The sequence below is a fragment of the Vicugna pacos genome, chromosome 9 (genome assembly GCF_048564905.1).
Source record: "Vicugna pacos chromosome 9, VicPac4, whole genome shotgun sequence".
Taxonomy (NCBI): Eukaryota; Metazoa; Chordata; class Mammalia; order Artiodactyla; family Camelidae; genus Vicugna; species Vicugna pacos.
The window spans coordinates 35,016,143-35,029,683 of NC_132995.1; positions in this window are offsets into that span (position 1 = coordinate 35,016,143).

Sequence of the window (13,541 nt, forward strand, 5' to 3'; positions counted from 1 at the left end):
ATACTTCAAAGGACAGACTTGAAGATGCTTATCTAATATACCCTAAACATAATCCTATAAAAATCCTACCTAGGATTCAAACTACACTTATTATATTCATTAATAAAGCAATCATATTCCTTTTGTCCCAACTACAGAATGTTCTTTATTTTTAACTTTCTGGTATGACATGATTACCTGACTTATGAAGTTACAAAGTTGCAATCAACTCCTCAGAATACTTAATTTCAGTCCTAAAAAGAGAGGGAAGGAAAAAAAAAAAAAACACTCCAGATTGGACATACTATTTCCCAGTTGGTAAGCAGTAAAACTGCCAGTTTTTTTATTTGATGAACTATGATGGATGGGAAAATAATTGTCTGCTAGTAGAAAAATATTAATGCTGAAAAATTCATTTGTCCACGGTGTAAGGACTATGTGACTCTTTTTAAATGAAATACTGTGTGTGCTAACCATCCTTATCTACTTAATAGAATATAAGCATTTCTTGTAAATAATGTTCTATAAAGAAGATAAGCATTATTTAGCAAATTAACTGAAAGCTGTCTTCTTGGATCTATCAAATATCGTGGTTCCAGGGGCATCCAAAGTGCTTTGTGGCAGCTAATTTCTTGTAAACGTCTGTTCATCGTAAACATTTGGAGTTCCTCAGTTTCCCTAACATTAAGCAGTATGACAAACAGAATACATGAAATTATTCAGGGCCTGAGTGTTAAGTAACAAGCTGGTTGTCAGGTAGATGACATTTTACTGAGGACATCCAGTGCACATTTTTCTTGGCATTCACAGTGTACAGTATGATTAAGATAGCTAAGAGAATAAATGCCAGGTAAAAATGTTGTTCTAGCAAGATATTAAAGGAAGAAAAGGTTAACATTTTTCTTCCTAGTGGCTATAAAAGCATCATAAAGGTGTCTTCTCATTTCTTGTCATCTTTTTTTGGTGTCGCCTAGGATAAAACACTTGGAAACAAATTGGTTATAAATTAAGATGTGTATGGTACCCTTCTCAGTGTTAAATGTTTGTGAGAATCTGATCCTTTAAGAAATAATCTACATAATGAGGCAGAATCTCTTTGTTCTATAAAATAGTGATGACCCTGCAAAAACAATGGTTAATTGTAACCATACTTTTATGTTCTGAAGCAAAATTATAACCCTATGTCTTTGAACCTAAGCTCTTTCTCAATTTAGGACTTATATATATTAAAAAAAAATACTATTTTCTTTTCATTTGAATTAATGTATGGAAATCACAAGAAAAAAAACATGAAGGTATTTTTACTTTTAAATCAATTATCATCTATGAAGATCTATTTTCTTAGGAAAAGAAAGGCTATTTAAGTGGGAAATATGATAAAATAAACAAACTTAAACTATGACTTCAAGATTTGGTAAGAACAGAGAGTTTTAGATAGAATAATTCAGCTGCATTTTCACTGTTTTTCCTTTTGTTTCAGACAAGTCATAAAGGTTCCTGCTTCAATATTTCAGTAGTGACAGGGGCCTGCTGAGTCAGGGAAACTCTGTTGGCATTCCTGTGTACAAAGAAGTGTGGGACACATTCCATAATCTTACCTCTGTGATAGACATAAAGACAAAGAATAAAAAAAGCAAAAACAAAAACAAAAACAAAAAACATTCCAGTAAGCAAAACAACAGAATGATTCAGGAGATACAGAGTAACCAGGATAAGAATATGATTTATTCTGTCCGGGATGTCAGTAAAGGTTTCCCGAAGGAGGTAATTAGAATTATGGGTATTAAAGGAAGGCATAACATGCTGATTTTGTATTCAGATATATCATGACGCTGAATGCTTTTCTTTGTTTTGTGTCATTAATACATAAAATAAAAGTGTAAACACACGGAATCTTAGCATAGTGAATAGTCAAATGCCAGATACGTAATTCATTCAAGATAGTCTGCAGGCTTTTGTGCTCAATAAAAATAACTGTAAAATGCACAAAGGGAAGAGTCTTTTGTTGCTGCTGTTGTTGTTAACAGTGTGTCAGTTATTGTGTGGGGAAGGCTGAATTGTCACTGAAAACCCCTCGGTTTCTATAAGCGGCAAATCTGCAGGGTAATGTAACAGAGAAGTAATAAAGTAGAGTTGTTTAGCCATACTCAGGAACTACAGCTGTAATGTAACTATAAAGACTATTTAATTAATTCCGTCGACAGCTGCCTTATCACCAGTGAAAATGAAGCCGAGTTTGACCAAGAACTCAAAACATAATTCAGTTAGTAAACTATTGAAAACCAATGGGGGAAAAGTACTTTCTAGATACTTGTTTTAAAATATTCATCGTATTGAACCGTTCCCAGTAAATGCATAAATGACAGCATAATATTCAACTGTAACATTTGGTGGAAGCCATTTTAAGTAGCAGTTTAACAAACAGAGATGAATTTTAATTTGCAATGCCAGTTGAGCTGTAATAAAAACTAGTATTCCAGCTGTGAAAAAAAAAATCCACACAGCGTGGTTTAGAGTTATTTACAGGTTTTTGTTTTGTTTTTTTTTTTACTTTACAGTACAATGAAACCATCTTGTTTCTATCTACACCAGAAGTTTGTTAAATCCAAAAACATGTCTTAGGAAATGAGAAAGACATGTCTTTAGGGAAATAAAAATGCCTTTGTTGAATTAGGTTATAGTATTCAATTTAGTACAAGTTAACTTAGCAGCTGAATGTGTTATAGGTTTCGTACTATTTCAGAAATTGTAAAGATTACTTTAGAGCAAATGGAAAATTTCGGCTGTTCCTTTTGAAATAAATGGAAAACAGGTGTTTTCAAACCGTGTAGCTCACAGAAACCTCTTGTTGCAATTCATGCTCACTCCCTGGGTTGATACTTTACTAACAAAAATATCAACTTGCTATTTATCAGGAATATGTCGTAGAGAATTCCATTTGCGTTCTTGATGGCAAGAACTAAATCACGCTGATACAGAAATTTTTGTAGCTCCGCTATCATATTCCCAAAATAGTAGTCTCACTAGTAAATAATAACTAAACCTGCATAAATGGACATCATAAGTTTCCAACTTATTATTCCATTTTACTATAATTTTAAAAATTATACAGCCATCTTTCTTGAAAAGTTCCTCCCAGGATTCTATGGATTCACCAATATAATTTAATTTTTTTAATGGAACTAAGAAATGGACTATGATGAAAAACTATGACAAGAAAAAACATAATTAGGAAAAAAACAGCAATTTCAACTCTCAGGAGAATTCCTTCTCTGCCTTTCGAGGATCTGGAGGTGTGAGAAAGATGCTTAGTTGTGCTGAACGGGAGACTGCATGGGGCTATGGACTCTAAGTGAGGAGCAGGACGAGGAACACACTGCTTTACAGAAAAAAGATTTCCATGATTTGGTGGCTGAGCTCCAGAAAGGAAGGAAGAAGTGGGAGAAAGGAAAGCAGGAAAAAAAGGGGGAGGGGAGGGGAGAGTAGGTGGGGAGGAGGAGCAGAAACCAAGAGAGAGGAAAAAGAAAAAAAAAACCGAGAGAGAGGAGAGAGAGAGAAAATTCATAAAACAGAAACTTCAGTTAAATAGAGTTGGGAGACCAGAAGAGGGAGCTCTCACCTCCTTCAAAGATAATAAGCCTATGGGAAGGACTCCTCTTGTTTCCTTGCAGCAACTCAGCCAATGAAAAGCCACGGTGCCTTCCCAGCTTCCTCTCCCCTCTATAAAAGAGCTCTTCTTCCCTTCCCCGTGGACACTTGTACAGAGCTCACCAGGGTTGCAGGCCCTGGGTTGCAATTCTTTGCTAATCCGAACTAAACCCCACCCTCCTCTTTTTTTTTTTTTTTTAATCCTGGAGAAATAACTGGCAATCTACTTGTTTTAGGTCAACAGACAGAACGATTGACAGAGAGAGACAGAGAAGCAGAGAAAGAGAAAGGATGAGTGAAAGGCCAAAAGATAGCTACCGAGAAGAGGAAATGAAGGAAAAAAGACAGGATAAAATGGAATATTTCTGTAGTTTTGCTTGAAGAGTGACATGTAGTATCACCTCTCTATTTGCTGAGGAAACCTTTGCGACATTTTGTATGAAAGCACTACTTCTGCAATTGAATCTGCAGTCTTTGGACATGAAAATGCTCCTAAGGAAGGTGCAAGAAAGAGCCGGAGTCACCAGGGGGTCCAGTTACTAAAATTCTATTTAAGTTATGCATGTGCCGCTCCGGAGACACAAACATTTTCCTTTCTTCATGTAGCTTTGATATTCACATTAACCAAATAGCCTCAAATAGCTCTTCACCATTATGTATCCAATGATAAAGAGAAGTATGACAATTAAATTTATTTCCCTTTGATATCAGGGCCTGGAACATAGCAGGTGCATAACGAAATATTGAAGGAAGGAATGCACAAATGAATTTTTTCAAAACATGTAGTCTTTGCTCTTGTTTGACATTATTATCATTGTTATGATTTTAATAAAGGATCCTTGGGCCTTTTGGCATGCTTAGGATTCCAGGCATGAGTTTGCAGTTTTATTTGTCTTTACAATCTGACATCGTCGCAGGCACTGCTACTGCTTCACTTCAGATCACTTAATTTCTCGAAATAACGTTGGTGAAAATCCTCTGTGGAGAGCGCAGCCATGCCATGGAAGCGGTGACGTCCTGTAATGAAACCTAATGAAAAATCTCTGGGCTAGATTAGATGGCGATCTGATGTGAGGCCAAGCAAAAGAGAACACTTAAGAGGAGTCCGTGGAGTTAAAATTGCACTTTGTGTAAGAACAGGCAGGTCGTGGGAGGCACTGAAGGCAGACGACCAAAACACCAGCAGTGCTATCTGCATTTTTTTCCCTAACCTCCCTAGAGACTGGCTGTGAAAGCCGAGTGCTTTTAGAGAGATGTCAGTGTGAGCTGCTGGAGATCTACTTTGTGCATCCAACGTCAGGGCGTGTGGTCTGACAGGTGTGAGTGTATTTGTATGGACAGTGGCTCTGTGTTTGAAATAGGAGCTGTCATGTACTATAGTGTTACCTCACAGTTCCTGACGATCCAAAGGAAAGCTCAGAAGGGAATGAGTAGGAAAATGTGAGTAAGGTCTGGGGGGAGGAAAACGTAAGTACTGAGGGAAAATAAAGAGAGGAATATGTTTTGGAAGATGTCAAGAAAAAAAAAAAAAAAAAAGGAGCCTAGTGACTTTCCTGTCAGGTCTCTGGAAATCTCATACCGTCCAGATTCTCAGGAAACTGAACTGGGTATGAAAGTAATTATATAAAGTTACAATGCAAAGCATTCAACTGCACCAAATAAATATGTTTCAGACACTCAGGACAGCTCATCTCCAATATTAAAATAACAGGAAAGCAAATTAATCCTTAGGATTTTGATTGGCCAATCGATGATCAAGGCAAAGAAACTGGAAGGATTTCTTGGATCATTTTATTTATTTAATCAGAGTTCATTTTATGATATGAACAGGAGGCGGTGCTAGGGATTACTGGGGATACACAAGAAGTGGAAATAAAGCTGCTTTCCTGTATCTGCGCAGCTTTATTTTGAAACCAAATGCTAGTAATAAAATCAGAGAGGGGGTCTAGGGTTTGTAGTAACATGGGCAGATCTGGCTTCCCTTCCCAGCTCCTCCAGACTTTCTACGCAGGTGACTGCAGACAAGCCACTAAACCTCTCTTTACCTGGATTTCTAACCTGTGCACCAGGGATGCTAAAAGATGTTCAAGCTATTGCTGGGAGAACACACTTCCTAAAGTTTCTGGTGCATATCAATGATAACGGCTGAGAGATTTTTTTTTAAGGTCACCTTTGCTTGTTAATAAAGGAACCATCTGTTCACATAGGAAATAGTTTAGCATAGGCTTGGCTCAAGGAACAAATCAGGTGTTTTAATAAAATAATAATTAGGCCAACTTAAAAAAAAAGAAAACTGTGCTTTACAGTAAGAAGTAATTTTACCAAAGCAAAAGAAACAACAAACAGCCGTGTGGTTATTCAGGGTTCTAGTGTGCACACGTGAGAATCGGGCACCCTTGGCTCCACACGCCCATTTGTAAAATGGGGTATTAGCGATACCAACATTATAAACCTGCCAGGGTAACATACGCAATGTGTTTAGAGCCAAGCCTGGTACATAGTGGGCATTCGATAATACCTACCTTTGATTAGTAGTCAGATTCCAACAGCTTTAGGCAGTTACAGGCCTTGTAGTTTCCGTAGGGAAAATGTTTGCCCTTAGACTAAGTCAGGCTTCCCTGTTAACAGCTCTCACAACACCCTGTGTTTATCTTTCCTTATACTCACCACAACTCAAAATTCAGAAAACTCAGAAAATGATTGGCATAAATATGAATTTAACGATTGACTCCTTCAGGATCCAGGAAACTCCCTGAGGACAGGGCTCCTGTTCCCGATCGTCAGCAACACGTCTCCGTGCCAGCCCAGCCTCCAGCACTTGGCAGGCACTCACACATGCGCTAAAGAACACGTGGAGTGAAAAAGGTAAATGACTGTCTCCGAGGGCTATTTTTTTTTAATGTGCAGTTTTGCTTTAATTTTTCCATTTCATCACAAGCATTTTCCTATTCAAAATGTGTATGTAACACGGCTTGCACAGCAGTACAGAATATTTCATTAGCGGGCCGAGAAGAAAGAGAAAAGGAGACCATTTACATGTAAATGTGTGCTTAACTCAGCCCCCCCCCCCCCCATGGAGAATACCCAAGGGGTACTGCGGCTCCCTTAGATGGTAATTGGAAGCCTAATTCAGATAGGTTAATTGCGGGGTGGCCACGGGGCGTGCTGGGCTGTGCGAACAGCAGAGGCGAGACTGACAGCCTGGCTCCGCTGGCTCCAGAGTCACATAGTCCTGCAGCATCCGCTTGCTTTGGCTTTAGCGCGTCACCGGTCAAGGGGAACTTGGAACAAATGGACACGTTTGTCCAGATACATAAAAATAAACCTTCCTCGGACCCACGCGGCTGTTTTGTTAGGAGCAACTTGGGCTGTCTCACGGGTCCTAATTGAAACTCTTGAACTTCATGAGCATGTGTGGGGCAAGGACTGGGTCCTTTTCTTTCTCCCTTGTTCGTGCTGTCTGTGCAAGGTCGCTGGCTTCCCACACTGATACTTCCAACACTGCGGCCGCACTGACTGACAGTGTGATGTGGGCACACCTCTTCACCTCTGTAAACTTCAAGTTCCTCTTCAGTTTAAATCAGGGATGAAAATGGAATCTAGCTCCCGGTGTTAAGAGATTAGGTAAGATCATCAACGCAAAGCACATAGCCTAGTGTCTGGCCCTTTGTGCTCAGAAAATGTGGGCTCTCTTTTCTTCAGACTGATTGGGAGATTCTCATTAAGTTAAACATGTATCTACCCAGTCAGCCAGCATTTCCACCCTTAGGTTTTTACCCAAAAGAGATGAGAATGCATGTCCACAAAAGTGCTTATACTTAAGCATATAAGAACCAATAATGAGAGAGGAGAGAATTATCTAGAATAGAGAAGGAAAACAATGACTTGGATTAAAAAAAAAGAAGAAGTTTTTTCCAAAGGGCTATATTCAGGTTAAAACTTCTTCCAGTGAAGACCACTTCCAATTTTAACAATGAAATATGAGATACTTAGGAACTCCACCTTCCTCCATCTCACCACCACCACCTCACCTGTCAGCTGCAGGTGTCTGTCCCCCAGAAAGACTAAAAGGTAGAGCTGCAAGACTGTTTTGGTCACTTCAGGAAATGCTACTAGACGTCACTGCACATTTTCATGTGAAGCACTGTTACATAATGGAAGGGTCTTGGCTTTTGGAATTGAGAAGATTTTGCCAAACGTCCTGGTTAACCGCATACTAAGAGAGGCATTGTTAGCCCTATTTTCCAGAAGACCCAGAGAACCACCTTAGGTTCCGCAGCTAAAGGGTGGAACAGGGATTCAAACCAAAATGTTTCCGATTTCACAGTCCATAAATCACTTAGAATCGAGCAGTCCTTTTTACTCTTCATCAAGGCGTAGAGAAGAGTTATTTTCTGAGGTGTGTCAGGATACGTTGCTTCTCCTTGTCCGTATATTTAAGTGGCTCTCTAAGTAGATATTTGCAGTCAAATTACATATAATATGCTTTAAGATTCCACAGCAAAAAGGCTAAACACGTTTAATTACAGAAAGGCTACGTATGAGATTGCAGAAGGAATAGTCAGAGACCATGCATGTTAGAAACTCGAGTGGGATCCTCTGGAGAGGATGATTACAGAAGGAGGCAGTCTACCAGTTCATTCCCACAAAAGACTAGATCAGACCAGCTGCTCCAACCTTATTACTGAAGTCCACATATTTCAGCTGAATGAAAATTTAGCAATTTTTTTCTATTAAGATTTCTTACTTTCAACATTGCCTAATCCTAACAGTTATATGAAACCATCATCTCATATTAGGTAAACTCATTTTCATTCTTTCTAGGAGGAGAAATAATAAAATCTCAGCCACATTAATGCTAACGGCTTATCTAGCATATTTAGAATAAACACAAAATTGTTATGATATTCTTTTTGTAATTTCATGGCAATATAATAAGGATTAGTGTATGAACACTAGACTATAATAAAGAGGAGAATTAAAATCACTCTCATACATGCAGCAGGTAAACCTTTGAAAATAGGTTAAAATGCTCCCTTAGATATTATAATAATTGGAATGTGAAATCCTACTTATTAGCATGCAACAGAGGTAAAAAGTATGTTTTCAGGTATAGGGAGATTTAAGACATTAAAGTTAAGGAATGAGAAAAAAGACTCATATCCTTTATATATAAAATTTTTTTAAAAAGACTTCATTATCTGCAGTCTTGAGAAGACCTGCCACTCACCAGTAAGAACATAAAGAAAATATACCAAGGTGTGTGGGGTGTCAGTTTCTCACAATGTGTGCCGCGTCTTGCTTGAACTCTTAACACTGTTCAGTGGAGAACCTCAGATCCTGCCCTGCTGCTCATTGTATTTGCTAAGTCCTCCTTGGTATTTCTGGCCAGTATCCCTAGACTATTGTTTCACTCTCCTTTAATTCTAGGGGGCCATATTCCTAAGGACAGAAACTCATGGACTAACCCCAACCCCATCTCCCACTTCCATCTCCATTAGGGTGGCCAACAGTTCACGTCTCCCTGAAACCATCCAGATTCTAGCACTCAAAGCCCCATGTCCAGGGAAATCCAGGCAAACTGGGACAGTTTGTTACCTGAGCATTTTCTGGAATCCTACGTTCTCATATCCTGTACCTTTTGGGTCAGCGAAGGAGAGTTTCTCTCAATTTAAATTTTTTTCTAAAAAGAAATAATTAGTTACTCTGCTATCTATTATACCACTATGATAGTTTTAGTCTTCTTACAATGTAGGTGGTCAATAAAATAATTATGACAAACTATTTTTCTTCCATTTTGAGACTGCTTTTAACACTTCTTTCTATTGGAAAAATAAAATATGGTCTTACTCTGAGACCAACACGTTCAAAGCAAATGATTGGCTTTCCAGTCATCACGTATGGTTGTCAAGTATCAAGTACTTTGGATATGTAAAGAACATTTAGACTCTGTCCTTGTAACAAGGGCAAGTAAAGAAAAATATCCTGGAGAATGTGAATGTCTGATGACCAGGGGTAGAGATGAAAAACTTGAGATAACGCCTCTGAATTTTAACTATTGTTCTTTATTTTCAAAGCAGTCTATTATTTCTTGCCACTTTTATTTGATGTTTTGGAAACAGTGGCTTGCTTTCATTTGTTGAAAAAGAAACACATAGATATCTATCTGGCACCTAGAAACAAAACCTGTTACTTGTGAAGGACCTTGAAGACATCCATTTATTTGAAGGTACATCCAGGGATCACTCCTCCTAGTTTTAGAGGCATTCAAGGGTGGAACAGAGAATCCTGAACTATAGTTTTTCATGAAATAGAACTGACATTGAAACGGGCATTCCACATCCCAAAGAATTCTTCCATTAAACAAAAAGCAGATAGTTGAAAGAGTCTGAAAAATATGACTATGATTAAATCAGTTATTATAAAGAGAAAACCTTGAGACCTGTAGCCATTTATTGGACTCTGCCAAGTCTATTTTTCTTCTCTACAAATGTAGATACACTTATGTATGAATATAGCATACATATATACATAAATGTATGTATGTGTACACATACACATTAGTGATAGAAACTGACAAAAACTCTTATGAAGATGAAAACTGAGAACATTCATGATCCCACAGAGATAAGCTTTCTAGGTATTTGTATAGTTTGATGAGCAGTCTTTTTTAAATTTTTTTATTGAAGTACAGTCAGTTACAATGTGTCAATTTCTGGTGTACATCACAATGTCCCAGTCATGCATATACATACATATATTCCTTTTCATATTCTTTTTCATTAAAGGTTACTACAAGATATTGAATATAGTTCCCTATGCTATACAGAAGAAACTTATTTTTTATCTAGTTTTATATATAGTGGCTAACATTTGCAAATCTCAAACTCCCAAATTTATCCCTTCCCACCCCTTTTCCCCCGGTAACCGTAAGATCATTTACTATGTCTGCAAGTCTGTTTCTGTTTTGTAGATGAGTTCATTAGTGTCCTCTCTTTTTCTTTTTTTTTTAGATTCCACATATGAGTGGTATCAAATGGTCTTCTTATTTTTCTGGCTTACTTCACTTAGAATGACAATCTCTAGAATGTAGTTTGATGAGCAGTCTTGATATTCAGTCATTTGCAGTCATTTCAAAAACTTTGAGAAAATTGGGAACCTCTTAGGCATACTGCTTAAAGTCTCCTTTTTAAAAACAATAAATCATTACTATTCCCCATGCAATTATGCTTTATATAGAACATTCCTTGTTTTATTACTTATCACAATTATAAACAGTTCTGTGATGAACATCCTAGTGGTTAAATCTTTAGACACTTCTGTATCCTGCAATTACATCATTAGAATAAATTTTGGTAATTAGCATTGACACAAATGGAATGCTTCTTTATCTTCTTTTATAAATCCGTCGGTTCTTCAACTTTAGTGTGCTTCAGAGTCCACTGGTGGCCTTTTGCAAACACAGGTGCTCGACCCCATCCGCAGAACTGCTGTTTGTAATACAGTAGATCTGAAGTGGGGCATGAGATTTCACACATCTAAGGGCCCAGGGGATACTGATGCTGCTGATCCAGGGTCCACACTTTGAGAAACACTGTAACACTTGTAGTCAAAAGCTGAAAACCTTAAACCATTTAAAAGACTAGTCCCGGTCACGTTAGCATTTGTTGTTTGAGAAAATATGTATGTGTGTACGAATTGTGAATCCACTGCAGTAACACTGAGGTCCCTAGGGGGAAGGATAAAGTTCTTATATCATAGGTCATTGATTTTCTGCCAGCTGATTTCGAAATAAAACAAGAGTTCATTCTTCATACTTTGATAGTTTTCACGTGCCTTTTGCGCACTAGATTTGTTGGCTGCTGAGTAAACATTTTGAGTTAGCCTTACGGTGGTGCTGACAGAGGGACACAGTTAATTTTCAGCTTTGTTACCAATTGTGATTGCTAGAAAAGTGTGTTTTTTTTTTAATATAAAACAAAATGTGTTTAAGCATGCATATATCTCATCGCTTTAGACTTTGGATAGGAAAATACAAAAACGGGGCAGATACTAGGAGTAAGAAATATAGGTCTAGGATAAAGAGAAATAGACTGGAGACAAATGTGGAAATAATTAGGGGTGTCAAAAGAGAATGTTTAGCCTGCTTTTTAGATGCACCATGACTTAAAGTGGGTTGACTCTGTGTGTAAATGTGAAAGGAAACTTAAAAGCACATGCATATGTTACAGATACAGCATCAGATAGTGTTAGGGATTTGGCTTTTGTTTTCATGTATACAGCTTTCTCAGCAGAAAACCCTAGACGTAAAATGGTGAGTTCCAGGAGTTAAATATCCAGCCTAAACAATCAGTAACTTATTCCTTCTTAATGGAGGGGCCACCACCTCTTACACACTCCGTCTTTATCTTCCTCATCTCTCTTCTTCGGATAGAGGGCTTCTCTGATGAAACAGAATTAGAGACCAGACTTAGGTCTGGAGAAGAACAGGACATCTGACTCCCTTCAGTTTTCAGATGCCTGCACAGACTCTGTCTGATTTACGAATCTAATCATTGTGAAAGAGTTGGAAACTCGGGAGTGTCGGCTGCTGGGCTTGTTAAGACAGGCTCAGCCACGTTAGATTACCACATCACTGCCAGAAGCTTCAAAAGCATTTGCTGTGAAGGAGTTCAAGAAAGGGAAGAAGAGGGAAGGCCTTATCCACTCCTTTTTTATGATACAGTAATCCCTCCCATTAGTGGTTTCAGTCAGTTATATTTAGCCAATCAGATTAGCAATTCCTCACACCTAGACAAATGGGCAGAGGCCAGGGAGTGGCAGAACACCAAAAACTGGACCAAATTATCTTGTGCCTCCTTGGCCTCAGAGGAAATACTCAGGGAGCAGAAATTGCCAGCACCCAGTCTCCTGCCTCAACCCCACATGCACACAAGTGCACAACTGTGTCTAGAAAGCAAAGTACAATTAGAAGCTCTATAATACTTTAATTCTCTCTTCTAACAAGGTTGTGTCAGTATCTTTACATTAAACAAAATCAAGCTTATCTGGTATTACACAGCAGCAGTCCTGGAAAAGAAACACTGTATAGCACATTTTTTTCTTCTTTAATTGAAGCGTAGTTGATTTATAATATTATACTAGTTTCAGGTGTACACCATAATGATTCAGCATTTTTATACATTATGCTCCACTTAAAAGTTATTACAAAATAATGGCTGTTTTCCCCTGTGCTGTTCAATATATCTTTGTTGCTTATTTATTTTATACATAGTAGTTCATATCTCTGAATCCCACACCCCCATCTTGCAATTGTCTATATTACCCTCCTCACAATGTTTTGTTACCTTGTTGCTTCTTACTCAGATTTTGCTTAGACATTTCCTTCTCAAAGGAGCTTTTCCTGATTTTACATTCTTGGATGAGTAATTTGCTTTAAATTACTCGATTTTAATCACTTATGTAACACTTACTAAAAGTTTTTTGGTGTGCATTCGTTTGTTTATTATCTAGTTCTTTTTACTAAAACATAAGCTCCAAGGAAGCGGTGCTCTGGTCTGTTCTGTTTGTTCTACAGTGGAGCCTGACACATAAGAAGAAACATTGGTTCATTATTTGCTGTTATTATTACATGGTTGTTATTGTCATTGCTTTTATTATTTGACTTCCTAGAATGGCCTATCTTCTACAACATATTAGTGAATAACTTTGTTTTGGGGGAGTGTATTAGTTTTCTGTTGCTGCTGTAACAAATGACCACAAACTTAGTGGCTTGCAAAAACACAAAAATAGTATTACATAGTTTTATAGGTCAAAAGTCTGGTGGATTCACTTGATTCCTTAGCTCTGAGTCTCACAAGACTGAAATCAAGGGACTGGACAGTCCACTTTCTGGCCTAGAGGCTCTCAGGAAG